The sequence below is a fragment of the Doryrhamphus excisus genome, linkage group LG5 (genome assembly GCF_037039965.1).
Source record: "Doryrhamphus excisus strain RoL-2023G ecotype Guam linkage group LG5, RoL_Dexc_Guam_v1.1, whole genome shotgun sequence".
In the NCBI taxonomy this organism is placed as follows: Eukaryota; Metazoa; Chordata; class Actinopteri; order Syngnathiformes; family Syngnathidae; genus Doryrhamphus; species Doryrhamphus excisus.
In genome coordinates, this window is record NC_136361.1 from 17,111,415 (window position 1) to 17,123,904 (window position 12,490).

Below are 12,490 nucleotides of genomic sequence, written 5' to 3' on the forward strand. Positions count from 1 at the left end.
TGGCCTGCTTTTTTCCATTTATTGCAACCCCCCCCCCCACACACACACACACATGTCACCCCCCCCCCCCCAGGCTGTTGTGAGCTTGCTAAGTGATGATGTTAACCTGTGGGGTGAGGTGGGCTCTTAAATCGTGCAATTATAGATCGTATATGATATAACGGAGGTGAGGCGTTATTACCTCCTGCCAGGAACGGGATGTTTTCATTGGCGTTTGTTTGTGTGCGGCTTCCTGTTTACATTTTTTTTTTTCGATGTATCCTGAAATGTTCTCGTTTTTCTTCAAAGGTTGACAATTCCATACTTGATCAGAAAATGTAATAATAAACATACGGTATACACAATGTTAGTTGACCCCATTTTCAAGTCATACTGGGACACGTCTACATTTTTCGAAACCTTTGGGAGTTATGTATGGGCATCTGGAAACAGGGGATCCAGCTTGTCGGATGTTGTTTGAGGCGGCCTTTTAAATTGTGTATTTTCGAGGTTTAATAACAGTGCAATCATTGGGCAAAATTGTATAATCCAGAATTTTGTCCCAGAGGACCTAGACTCGGCCATGTGTGAGAAGTTGCAAGTCAGTGAGACTTATCAGGTTAAAATTGTGTATTTTTTGGGTTTAATAACAAGCCACCATGGGGGGAAATTCTATGATACGTAATTTTGTCATAGAGGACTTTGATCTGGATATGTGAGAGAAGTTTCAAGACTTACTGTTTCGAGAGGTATCGCTTTTTAAATTGTGTGCTTTTGGGGTTTAAAACCCAATTCTACTATTGGTAAAATCCCTAAAAGTGGTATTTTTGTGGAGGACTGGATGTGTGTGAGAAGTTTGAAGTCGTGAGTTGAAGTTTGTAGCCTTTTTAAATTGTGTAATTTTGCGGTTCAAAAAAAAAAAATCAATTCTACTGTCCAGAATACTCAAAAAATGCCGATTCAGGGCACCCAGAATGCTGTTTCTGTGTGGATAAGAGGCTAAAAAGATAAAATACTTTGACGTTTTGAGCTGAAAATGTTTCCGTGTGGATAGCCCCTAAATTGTGTAATTTGGGGGTTTAATAACAACGACACACTATCTTGTCAAACTCATAGGCTATGTACATTAAGATGGTTGTGTGTGTGTGAAGTAGCAAGTCATTCACTTATCAGGTGAGTAGTGTGGCCTTTTTTAATGAATTGTGACATAATAAACAACGTCCCATGTGGTAAAATCACAGTACAAAGGATTTCTTTGTAGAGTGACTCTGTGTTGTAGTCTATTGAACATTGCGTACATCCTTAAAATATTGGAATTTTACGGTTTAATAACAGTGCCACCAGCTAGCCAAATTCTCTCTTCCAGAATTTTGTCTTTGCAGACTTTGAGCTGGACATGTGTGAGTAAAAAAAATGTAAAGTTTCTACAGTTTCAGAATCAGAATCAGAAAAGGGTTTATTGCCAGGTAAGATCAAACACATACTAGGAATTTGTTTTGGTATAGTAGGCGAAGACACATCTATTAAAAAAAGAATGAAAAATACAAAATATACAATAACAGTATAAATATATGTACACAGTCTGTTTTTTGTTTGTTATTCCGGAAGTGCAGTCTGATTGTTTTTCCTAAATGTAGAGAAATCTGAGCTGGACATGTGTGGGAAGTTTCAAGTTAGTCAAACATATCGGGTGAGAGGTGCAGGCTTTTAAATTGTGTGATTTGGGGGTTTAGTGACACCATTTGGCAAAATTCTATAATCCATTCTATGATTCATACAGAACTATGAGCTGAATGTGTGAGAAGTTTTAAAGTCATTCAGACATGGCAGGTGAGTGGTGCTCCCTTTTAAACGGTGTAACTTGAATAAACAATACCACATGGTTGAGTAAGGTATAATGCCTTTAAATTGCGTAATTAGGGGCTTTAATAGGTCCAGAGTTTTGTCCTAGATGGCATGTCATTTAGGGTTTAAAAAAAACAGTGCCATAATCTAAGAACATCTCTGCAGTTCAAAGAGAATTTTGAGCGGAATTAAATATCATGTCTTGACCCAAAAAACGGTATAATCCAGTCATTGCAAATAAATCAGATCAATGGAAGATGATTGACATTGTCCCAACTGACAGAACACCTGCATTAGCTTTAATTTCATTCAACCCAGGATCAAACATAACCTCCTTTGAGCTATTAAGATACTACAATATATTGGAGACATTTACACATTGATTTTGGAGGGTTTTGTTTGTTTCTTTCGGCTTTCGGGGGGGTGATGCATTTAAAAAAGAAGCCTCATTGGAAGTCAGACGTCATTTTCTCTTACTCTTGTTGATATGTTTTCTTGTTGATTAGCTAAATGGATGCCATTCCCTGTATTTACCTTGAGGAAAAACTATTCTCGTAGGAATGAGCAGCTTATGTAAGTAGCAGTTAACTAACATTAGTTTCACTTACCGCACTGCTCACATTTGTTTCTATGCTCTGTGTGTGTGTGTGTGTGTGTGTGCAAATGGGGGAGGTGTGAATGGCCAAAGAATGCTTACCTTGATGGGGGTTTAACTGACTTAAAGCTTGTAAGCCGTGACTCACAAGAGGCCTGGTGCCTTTTCACAGCTCGCACAGTGCGAACTTTGAATACATGAGTGTGTTTTGAATGTCATTTTCCCTTTGGAAGTCATGGAATGGAAATACGGCTGAATGGCATACTTGCTATTCAGTGAAACATCTCATCTTTCATCTTCAGGCTGGTAGTGATTTATAAATATGTGATAATACGGGTCAAATGTACAATTTGAATTTACCACTGTTGAAAAATCCCACAATGTTGGCATGTTTATGTTTTTATGCTTCACTGATAATGTTTTTTTTTGTCAAGTGTTGACATTTTGCACTTTGTTCGGCAGTCCATAAATGCACCATATTTGCTGTGCAACTTAGACTCGAACGCCAAGTCCTGATACTCCATATCATTTATACTGTAAATGTGTTTAATAAGTGTTTGAGGCATATTTAGCACTTAAACCTGAAGTTCTGAATAATCAATGGCAATAGAAGAGAGACAGAGGAGTTTAATGTAATAATCACAGCAGTCATTCATTCATTCATTGCAAATGTTGATCCAAAATCAGAGGAGAATGTCACACCAAGTTAGCAGAAGGGTTTTGGAGGCGAAGTGACAAAAATGTTGATGGCCGGATCTGTTACTTGCAGTTTTTGGCCCTGGAACCTAACTTCTGTGTGAACTGTTCCAGCACCAAGCTGTTCCCATCATTTATTTACTGTATTTATGTTAAATGTAGTCAACAATGTTTTTACCCTTAAAACTCAGTCATACATTTTACCCTTAAGTCCCAAAATGGTCCCTTTCACACAGGAAAAGAGTTGTAAAAAGATAATATCTCTTTTTTTTACTTTCACCACAACTAATCTTTCAAAAAATGTCCGACCCAGGCATTATGGGTATAAAAGTTATTATTATTATTAACAATATTGATTTTTATTTGTAATGAAAGCTACATTTAAAAAATATGGTTATAATTGGAGTCCCATGATTTGTTTTGTCTCATTGTCTATGAGACTGTACGGCGGAAAAGTGGTTAGCATGCAAGCCTCACAGCTAGGAGACTCGAGTTCAATTCCACCCTTGGCCATCTCTGTGTGGAGTTTGCATGTTCTCCCCGTGCATGCGTGGGTTTTCTCCGGGTACTCCGGTTTCCTCCCACATTCCAAAAAACATGCTAGGTTAATTGGCGACTCCAAATTGTCCATAGGTATGAATGTGAGTGTGAATGGTTGTTTGTCTATATGTGCCCTGTGATTGGCTGGTGACCAGTCCAGAGTGTACCCCGCCTCCAGGCTCCAGCACCCCCGCAACCCTGGTGAAGATAAGCAGTAAACAATGAATAAATGAATTAATGATGGAAAAACGTGTTCAAATTCAGAATTATGCAACCTCATTTCACTTTGGAGGTTCCACAGCTGTACTAATGACCAAAACGGCGTGGTTGAGTTTTGTTGGTGAGATGCGAGCCCACGAGTGCTGCAGCGTTTGATTTGAGGTCACATTAGTGTAAATATCATGGTCGTATTTAGCTTTTCGACAAAGGCGTCTTTAGTGGTGCCAGAGCTAACAAGGGGAAAACTACGCCTGCCAGGAATAGTCTTGCTTCTTTGCTTCATTTTAAAGATGCTTCACCTTTATTCACTTCTTGTTGCTGCTAAACTGAAGCTAGGAATGATTGACATTGAAATATTCCCTATTGCCAATTAACTGGCTTGCATTTTTTTTTTATCCTGGCCTTGTCAAGTGGAGGGCTTAAAAGTAGGCCATGGCACATCGCTTAGCAACGGGTCTCATGCCCGGCGCCAATATGGTGAGATGGTCTTCTCGTGTCGCCTGCTTATCTCATAATTGTATGCTGTAATGTTATGCCTCAATTAAAAGGTACAATATGTAGCCATTTTGGCTTTGAATGAATAACCGTTTGGAGAATAACATCAGTGTCAATGCTGTGGCCACACTGAATTACCTATTTCATTGGCGGACCTGGCTGGACACTGCTCATGTTTTGTAACAAACAATTAAAATGTCCATTAAGACATGATGCCATCGCACAAACAAGCCCTGTTTAGCATTTAGCATTGTGGTAGTGAATTAAATTATCTTAACCACAGGCACCCTGGACTGGTTGTCAGCCAATCACAGGGCACATATAGACAAACAACCATTCACACTCACATTCATACCTATGGACAATTTGGAGTCGCCAATTAACCTAGCATGTTTTTGGAATGTGGGAGGAAACCGGAGTACCTGGAGAAAACCCACGCATGCGTGGGAAGAAGATGCAAACTCACACAGAGTTGACAAGCAGAGAATCGAACCCAGGTCTTCCAGATGGCCTACATGCCAACCACTTGGCATAGCAAAATATGTCAATTTTTGGAGACATTTTTCAGTGGTTTAAAGAATAATTTACACATTGCTGAAGACCAAATTACATAGGAAAATACATTTTTAAAATACAAATTTTTTTCGCATTGCTCAAACTCAAATCAACAAATATACATTTTAACAAAATCGTAAAAAAAAAATCACATTTCTCAAGACCAAATCACATTGGAAAATATTAGGGATTTCAGATATTGGCTTTTTTTGCAGAAAACCGATATGACGATATAATTTCCGATACCGATATCAGCTGATACCGATATGTGTAACATGACGTATCTCCTGTGGTGTAATGAATACATACAGTAAGTGTTGTATACAGCATTTTTCATGATCCATTATCAAAGAATATCGTCTTTTAATGATGACATCGTGTGTCATTATAATTATCGGATATCCCTAGAAAATATCCATCCATCTTCTATAAATACTAGGTAATATATGTTCTTAAAAATCCTCAAGGTTTCTATGCATTGTGTTGTGTTTAAGAGCACCGGGAAGTTGCAAATGTAGAAAATGGCAACAAAAAACATGGCTGATGGTGACATTGAGGTCGTGTTTGTTTTGTTTGTGAATAGATTATCTGTTGATCATTAGTTGATCTACTTCCTGGTTTATGGAAGGGTGCCATTAGGATTTTTGGTAGCTTCCTGCCTCGTTAGCTGCACTTGACAGAGGCTATTATTCCTTACCGCTACTTTAAAAAACTGACAAACAGTGCCCTCATAAAACCGCCACCTGCCTCAAGGAGGTCAGTCACAATTCAGTTTCTTTACTTCTGCTTTTTTTTCTTTCTCTTCAGTCCTCCCACCTCAACTGTCTTCCTGTGGCAGCTTGGTGTTTTCTCGTTTTAAGTCAGTCATCGAAAGCCGCATCATGACAAAACAGGCAAAGTGAAAAACACCAATGAAAAAAAAAAAAACAGAGTAATACTAATCTTAAGTTGTTGTTTCTCTGTGGGGGCTTTTCCACAGCAAGGACGTTTATGATTCCATCGGACATTAACTGCACGTGTACTAGTTTGTTTATGTCCTTTTATTACTGGCAGGCTTTATTCCAAGCGTCCATTTGCAGCGTTCACACATGACCAGGCCTTCAAGTACACATACACAAACACACGCACATGGGAGTCAAGCATACAACGTGATCAAACAAGCTAAAAGAGCCTCCTCAGTATCAATGTGGAGTCAAGGGAAAGATAAAGGATTTATGTCTCATTATGTTGGAGCCTTCCTGCTCATATAAGGCAAATGAATGATGAGGCAGCATTTTCACTGCTTGTTACGCAAAATACAACACTTCAGCCTAGGGTGCGTGCACGTACATGGCCGTTTATATTCTTATATACATATTTTATACTTACTGTATAAACAAAAATACATGACATTATCTACTGCACATGCATTATTTATGATATAATATAATATAATATAATATAATAATGATTATATACTGAATACACTTCGGGAACACAAGATCAGAACAGCTTCCTGACACCCTCAACTTGAACTCGGGCCGACGAGAAGTACAGATTACTGAAAATAAATGAGTTATGATGGGCTAACTGCTCAAGTTCAAAGTGGTTGCCTAGCAACAATGCCAAACCATACTGGCCCTCAAAATCCGGATCCCTCCATCCATCTTCTACCACACCCAAGCAGGGAGGCCCAGAATTCCCTTTCCCCTGCCACTTTGTCCAGCTCCTCCTAGCAGATCCTGAGGCGTTCCCAGGCCAGTTGGGAGACATGGTCTCTCTAAGTGTCCTGGATCTTCCCTGAGGTCTTCTACTGGTTGGGCGTGCCCTAACCAGATACCAAAGCCACAGAGACAGTGCCACTGAGGAAAAGACAGGAAGCAGAACTGGAGATAGCAGGGATGAGGATGCTGAGCTTCTTATTGGGAGTGACCAGGATGGATAGGATCAGGAACGAGTACATCACAGGGACATTACATGTTAGAGGCCTTGGAGATAGTTGGACTGAGATGGTTCGGACATATCCAGAGGAGAGATTGGCAGAAGGATGCTGCGTTTGGAGCTGCCAGGTAGGAGGCGTAGAAGAAGACTAAAGAGGAGGTTTATGGATGTAGTGAAGGAGGACATGATGGTAGTTGATGTAAAAGAGACAGATGGAGGCAGTTGATTTGCTGTGGCAACCCCTGAAGGGAAAAGCCCAAAGAGAAAGAAGAAGATGGACGCCGTGTACTAAGTCCCCAAGGGCACACATTTGGACGGTGTTGTGTTGTCCCAAATCCATTACTTTTCATTGCATACTTATATTTAATTGTGAATTACAACACCCGCGTTCGGCCCTTTCCTGAACCTTCTTTGGTGCTGAAGCCCAGGCTGAGGAACGAGAGGAAAAAGCGTTCAACTTGAGTTATTTATTGACAACAGGGGGCATGTTTCTATCTGTTTGTTTGGTAGTTTCCAGGGTCGGGAGACACGCTTGAACTTGTCAGAGCATTTCAATTTTTTTTGTCATGTTGAAGCGCTCAGCGGTTTAGCACAAGCAGATCCCAGGGGGGGTCAGGGTCCATGATGTAGCGTTACTTCCGGATTGGGTTGTGGAGTGTTTCTTCCACCCGCTACCTGAGGACATGTATTTATTTTTTTTTTTATGCAACAGGCCGTCTGCTGCGGAGTGGAAATAAGCACATCGACGCATTCTTTCCAGGAGACACTCATTTAAGCTAATTGTTTTGTTTTCCGTGCGCGACCTGCTGAGGGTGGGCTTTAAAAGGCAGCCGTGTATGGCGTGCTTGCAGCCTCTGTGGCTAAGTGGCTGATTCCGGCGTGTCGAGGCAGGTGACACAGGTTGCTTAGTGACGGCCGACTATCCCCCCCCACACAACCCCACACCCACCCTAAATCTGAGCTTGAATGATTTGCCAGCGCTTTGAAGTAAAAGGAGGCAGCATAAATAATTGATTCCGCTTCACACCGGCTGACACCTCACGGCGGCCCCGAGCACAGCGAGGTGTCCCAACAATGTCTAAAGGTGGTAAATATTTAAGGCTCGTGTGATTTACACGCCTGTGGAGCCGTGGTATTCGCCATTGAGTCGTGGAAGTTTTGACAGCATCTCAGCTTTAAATGTTTTTTTTTGTGTGTGTGTGTGTGCCCGCACGATTGTATTCTGTCACTGGATGAATTCCCTCAGTGGAAAAGCACTCAAGTTTCAGTTTAAAAAACACTTAAGCTCTCTGTTGTCATGTGTCAAAAGCTGTCAAGATGATTGTAAAGAGACATTTGAAAGCAGCACAAAGGAACAATTGTTTTTGGTGGGTTTTGTTTCATTGTGCTCACAGGCTCCCCCTAGAGGTTCCAAATGAAATCTAATTACCGGCGAGCCACTGCTTGTCAATACAAACATCCAAAGAAGCTAAAGCTCAAGAGGCCAAACTAACAAAGACAATCATAGAAGTCAAAACAGTTATCAAGTCATGCTAAGAAATCATCATTTTGGCCTATATTACATACATAAATACATATTCCATACCACGTATCCTCCAATATGATATTTATCTACCCTACTGCAATGCTTATAAAGCTAGCAAACATAGCAACAAAGCTAGCAGTGAGCAACGTAAACAAATGCACAGTAACACAACATCTCAGCTATAAGCAGTACATTAAACACAATGAGATAGCATGCTAACAACATCATTAACTAGTGTCAATGGCTAACTTAGCTCAGCAGTTAGCAACCAGCTCGGGGGCTGAATCACAACACAGTCCAATATCAGGGTACAAACAGCGTCTATCATTGAACAAATGAGAAATAATCATGTTTCATTGTGCTCACAGGCTCCCCCTAGAGGTTCCAAATGAAATCTAATTACCGGCAAGCCAATGCTGTCAATACAAACATCCAAAGAAGCTAAAGCTCAAGAGGCCAAACTAACAAAGACAATCATAGAAGTCAAAACAGTTATCAAGTCATGCTAAGAAATCATCATTTTTGGCCTATATTACATACATACATACATCTTCTGTACCACTTATCTTCCGATATATGTATCTACCCTACTGCAATGCTTATAAAGCTAGCAACATAGCAACACACCTAACAGTTAGCAACATAAACACATTAAACACATTAAACACACTGATATAGCATGCTAACAACATCATGAATTAGTGGCAATAGCTAACTTAGCTCAGCAGTTAGCAACCAGCTCGGCAGCTGAATCACAACAATATCCAATATCAGGGTACAAACAGCGTCTATCATTGAAGGAATAAGAAATAATCAGATTACTCACGTTTAGAAGCTCGCACTGTTAGTTGAACATCAAATGTTACGACAACTCTTGAAACCTGCGCGTCTGCCCTGGTGCATTCAGGTGCCCATCTAGTGTCGTAAATGGGAGCTGCGTTTAATCATGTTCACTTAAAGCAGCAAAAAATAATGGACATTAGTAAACTAGCCTTTTGTACAAATGTTTAAAGTATTTAAAATATATTTTTCTTTCCAGTTTACATGTAATTGTGATTTAAACAAGAATAACAACGAAAGAAAATAAGATGGCGCTCGCTAGTCGTTGTGATGTTCGGGGTGTACTTAAAAGCATCTCGCGATCTATCGCATGTGGAAGTGTTGTGATGACGAACGGATTCGAGACGTGTTTGTTTTAGAGTTAAGAGATAAATAATGAGTTGATAAATAAATGGTGTATGAATTGCAATGCTGTTAATGTGTTTAACTGAGAATAAAGTTATAAAGAGGCGATATACTCTGTGGGGAGCTACACTGTGCCGCCGTCTGACGTCATAACAGAGCGCTGGCTTGCCGACGCGCATGCGTTAATTATGCTACTTTTTTACGTAATTAATGGAGTAAGTTAGTTAACGCGTTATTTTTGACAGTCCTAATATATATGCATATATATCGCCTTCCAAGTGTTTCAGGCTGATGAATCTAATAACCTTGTATTTGTATTTGTGTAATGACTCCATATCGTTGCATTAACGTACGACACAAAAGAAGGAGTAGCAAAATAATCCATCTTGGCTGGTGCTTAAATTGTTAACGTTTTTCATCATAAAGCGTGTTGACACTGTAACATATTTCAGAAGCCGATCAATAATGACTGAGGCTGTATTCCGCCTGTGGACTTTTCTCACTGAATTGTGTTATGTTGCAGGGAATTCTTATGATTGTATTTACAGCGTGCAGCTTTATGTGACCCCGGGACTGTGCTTTACGACGAGTCGCAGGTTGTGAACGGACACAGTATTAAGGCGGCCTGTGTCCTGTACACAGTGTCTTTATGTGCACGGCTTTAAACCTGCGTGCTAATCTGGTGACAGCGGCGAGCACATGCTACCAAAGACAGACTCGCCGTCTGTAAGCATGGGGGTGGAATTAATACACGACAGCACTTCTTGTACCGCTGATCACATCCTTGTGCACATTGTCACTCACTAAATGTACTGCAAAAAAGGTCAATAAGGATAATTCATAATGCCGCCTACAGAGAACATACTAACTCCTTATTTCTAAAATCACAAATACTTAAACTTGCTGATATAGTTCATCTTCAAACAGCTAAAATAATGCATAACGTTAAAAATAACCAATTAGCTAAAAATGTCATCCAATACTTCTCTACAAGAGAGGAGAAATATGATCTCAGGGAAGAACTACATTTGAAACACTTATATGCTAGGATTACGTTAAAAAGCCATAGCATTTCAGTATGTGGAATCAAACTATGGAATGGATTGAGTAAAACCCTCAAACAATGCACAACGATGAGCCAATTCAAAAAACAATACAAGCAGTTGTTAAAAATAAAAAATAAAAAATAAAAAATAAAAAATAAAAAATAAAAAATAAAAAATAAAAAATAAAAAATAAAAAATAAAAAATAAAAAATAAAAAATAAAAAATAAAAAATAAAAAATAAAAAATAAAAAATAAAAAATAAAAAATAAAAAATAAAAAATAAAAACTTAAACTATATTAAGAAAGCAGGAAGTGAACAAATGTAACAGTTACTGATTGTAAAAGCACCAGATGGAGGGGTAGGATTTAATAAGCTTTGCTTCTTCCTACTCCTTTTGGACATGTGGAACTGTGAACTGATTATGTGATGCATTCAATTGTAATCTGATGCATGTTCAAATGAAATTAAACCATTACCATTACCATTACCATTGTGTAATCAACTAGCGGTGTGTCAGTGTAGAGGGAAATACAACTTATTTGACATATAATACTATGAAAGTGTGTTCTGTGCAGTAGCATTTTTAATAATAGGTCACAGTTTAATTAAAAAGAGTGTCATTACGCTGCAAAAAAACCTAGTTGCAGTGAATGTATCTGTAAAAAAACTAACTGAAGGGGAACGTAGGTCCTTTGTATTTATTAGCATCCAGGGTAAGCTAACATTAGCATGTGTGGTTGTTTTTCTTGGCCACTTGTTACTAGGCAGAGAACCTTTGGTGTATTTTTACAATGAAAGCATGAAGTCGAGAAACTTCTCAGAAAGTTTTATCTAAGAGGAGACTGAGGGCCTCACAACAAAGTGGACACTGTGGAGTATAATTCTTCCATGGTCAGGGTAAGATAGGCATGTATTCCCCAAATGTTTTACGCCACCCACATAGAGTATGGGTATAGAGCCTGACCAGGTACTATAAAAAGTACCATGTAGTACTGCTTTTGAGGGCAGCAGATGTAGATCAACAGAATTTTGATTGGCCAATTGTCGCTAGACAAGTTCTACAGGCCCCCATGATATCTGCCCCCGAAACCAGTGTTTCTCAACATTCATTGAGCTAGAGTACGTAAATTAATAATTATGAGTGGAACCCCTGATGGGTTACCACAATGAGAAGATATCAACCGCCCCAATTCCAAGTGCCCAGAACGTCCCAGATAGGCTCGAACCCTTAAGGTCCCCACTTTTGGTTGTAACCTATTTCAGATTTCAACTGACCCCTTTTGGCCCCCATTAGAGGGGGTGGGGGGACCCATGTTGCCTGATCAGGCCCCATCGGTGAAGGCTCCCCAGTTTTGGCTCCAGATGTGCTCCTCTGTGACTGCCGTCCAGTCATGGGGAAAAGTCTGTCCAGTTCAGTCATCATCAGGGGTTTTTGAACTCCTCCTTGTCTTGGTTGACCCTACCTCAGATATAAAAGCCCCCCCACAACTTAGCTACCCCCTGTGATAAAGGGGTAGCTCAACGAGCAAGTGGAGGGCTTCAAGTACCTTGGGATCTTGTTCACAAGTGAGGGAAAGGTGTGGCGTCTGTCCATCTTGTTAAAAAGGGAGTTGAGCCTAAAGGCAAAGCTGTTGATTGACAAGTCAATCCACTTTCCTACGCTCACCTATGGTCGGGAATTATTGGTATAATGGAAAGGACAAGGTCGCTGGTACAAGCAGCCAAATGAGCTCGGAGTAGAGATGCTGCTCCTCAGCATTGAATGGAGCCAGATGAGGTGACTCGGGCATCTGTTTCCCGGATGCCTTCCCTGGACAGAAGACCCGGCACACATTGGAAAGACTGACACTACATAAGCGGAAAAAGATGGCTGAATGGATGGATAGAA

General features: G+C 40.0%; 1 protein-coding gene across 1 annotated transcript in view; it reads right to left on the bottom strand.

Annotated features, from left to right (window-relative positions):
• Positions 1-4,760: 4,760 nt before the first annotated feature.
• The window catches only part of LOC131105216 (forkhead box protein O6-like), a 159,240-nt gene continuing 151,510 nt past the window's right edge, over positions 4,761-12,490 (bottom strand). The window contains exon 3 of the transcript XR_013627408.1: positions 4,761-4,791. The gene's annotated coding sequence lies outside the window, so the exon portion shown is untranslated. The remainder of the gene's footprint in view (positions 4,792-12,490) is intronic.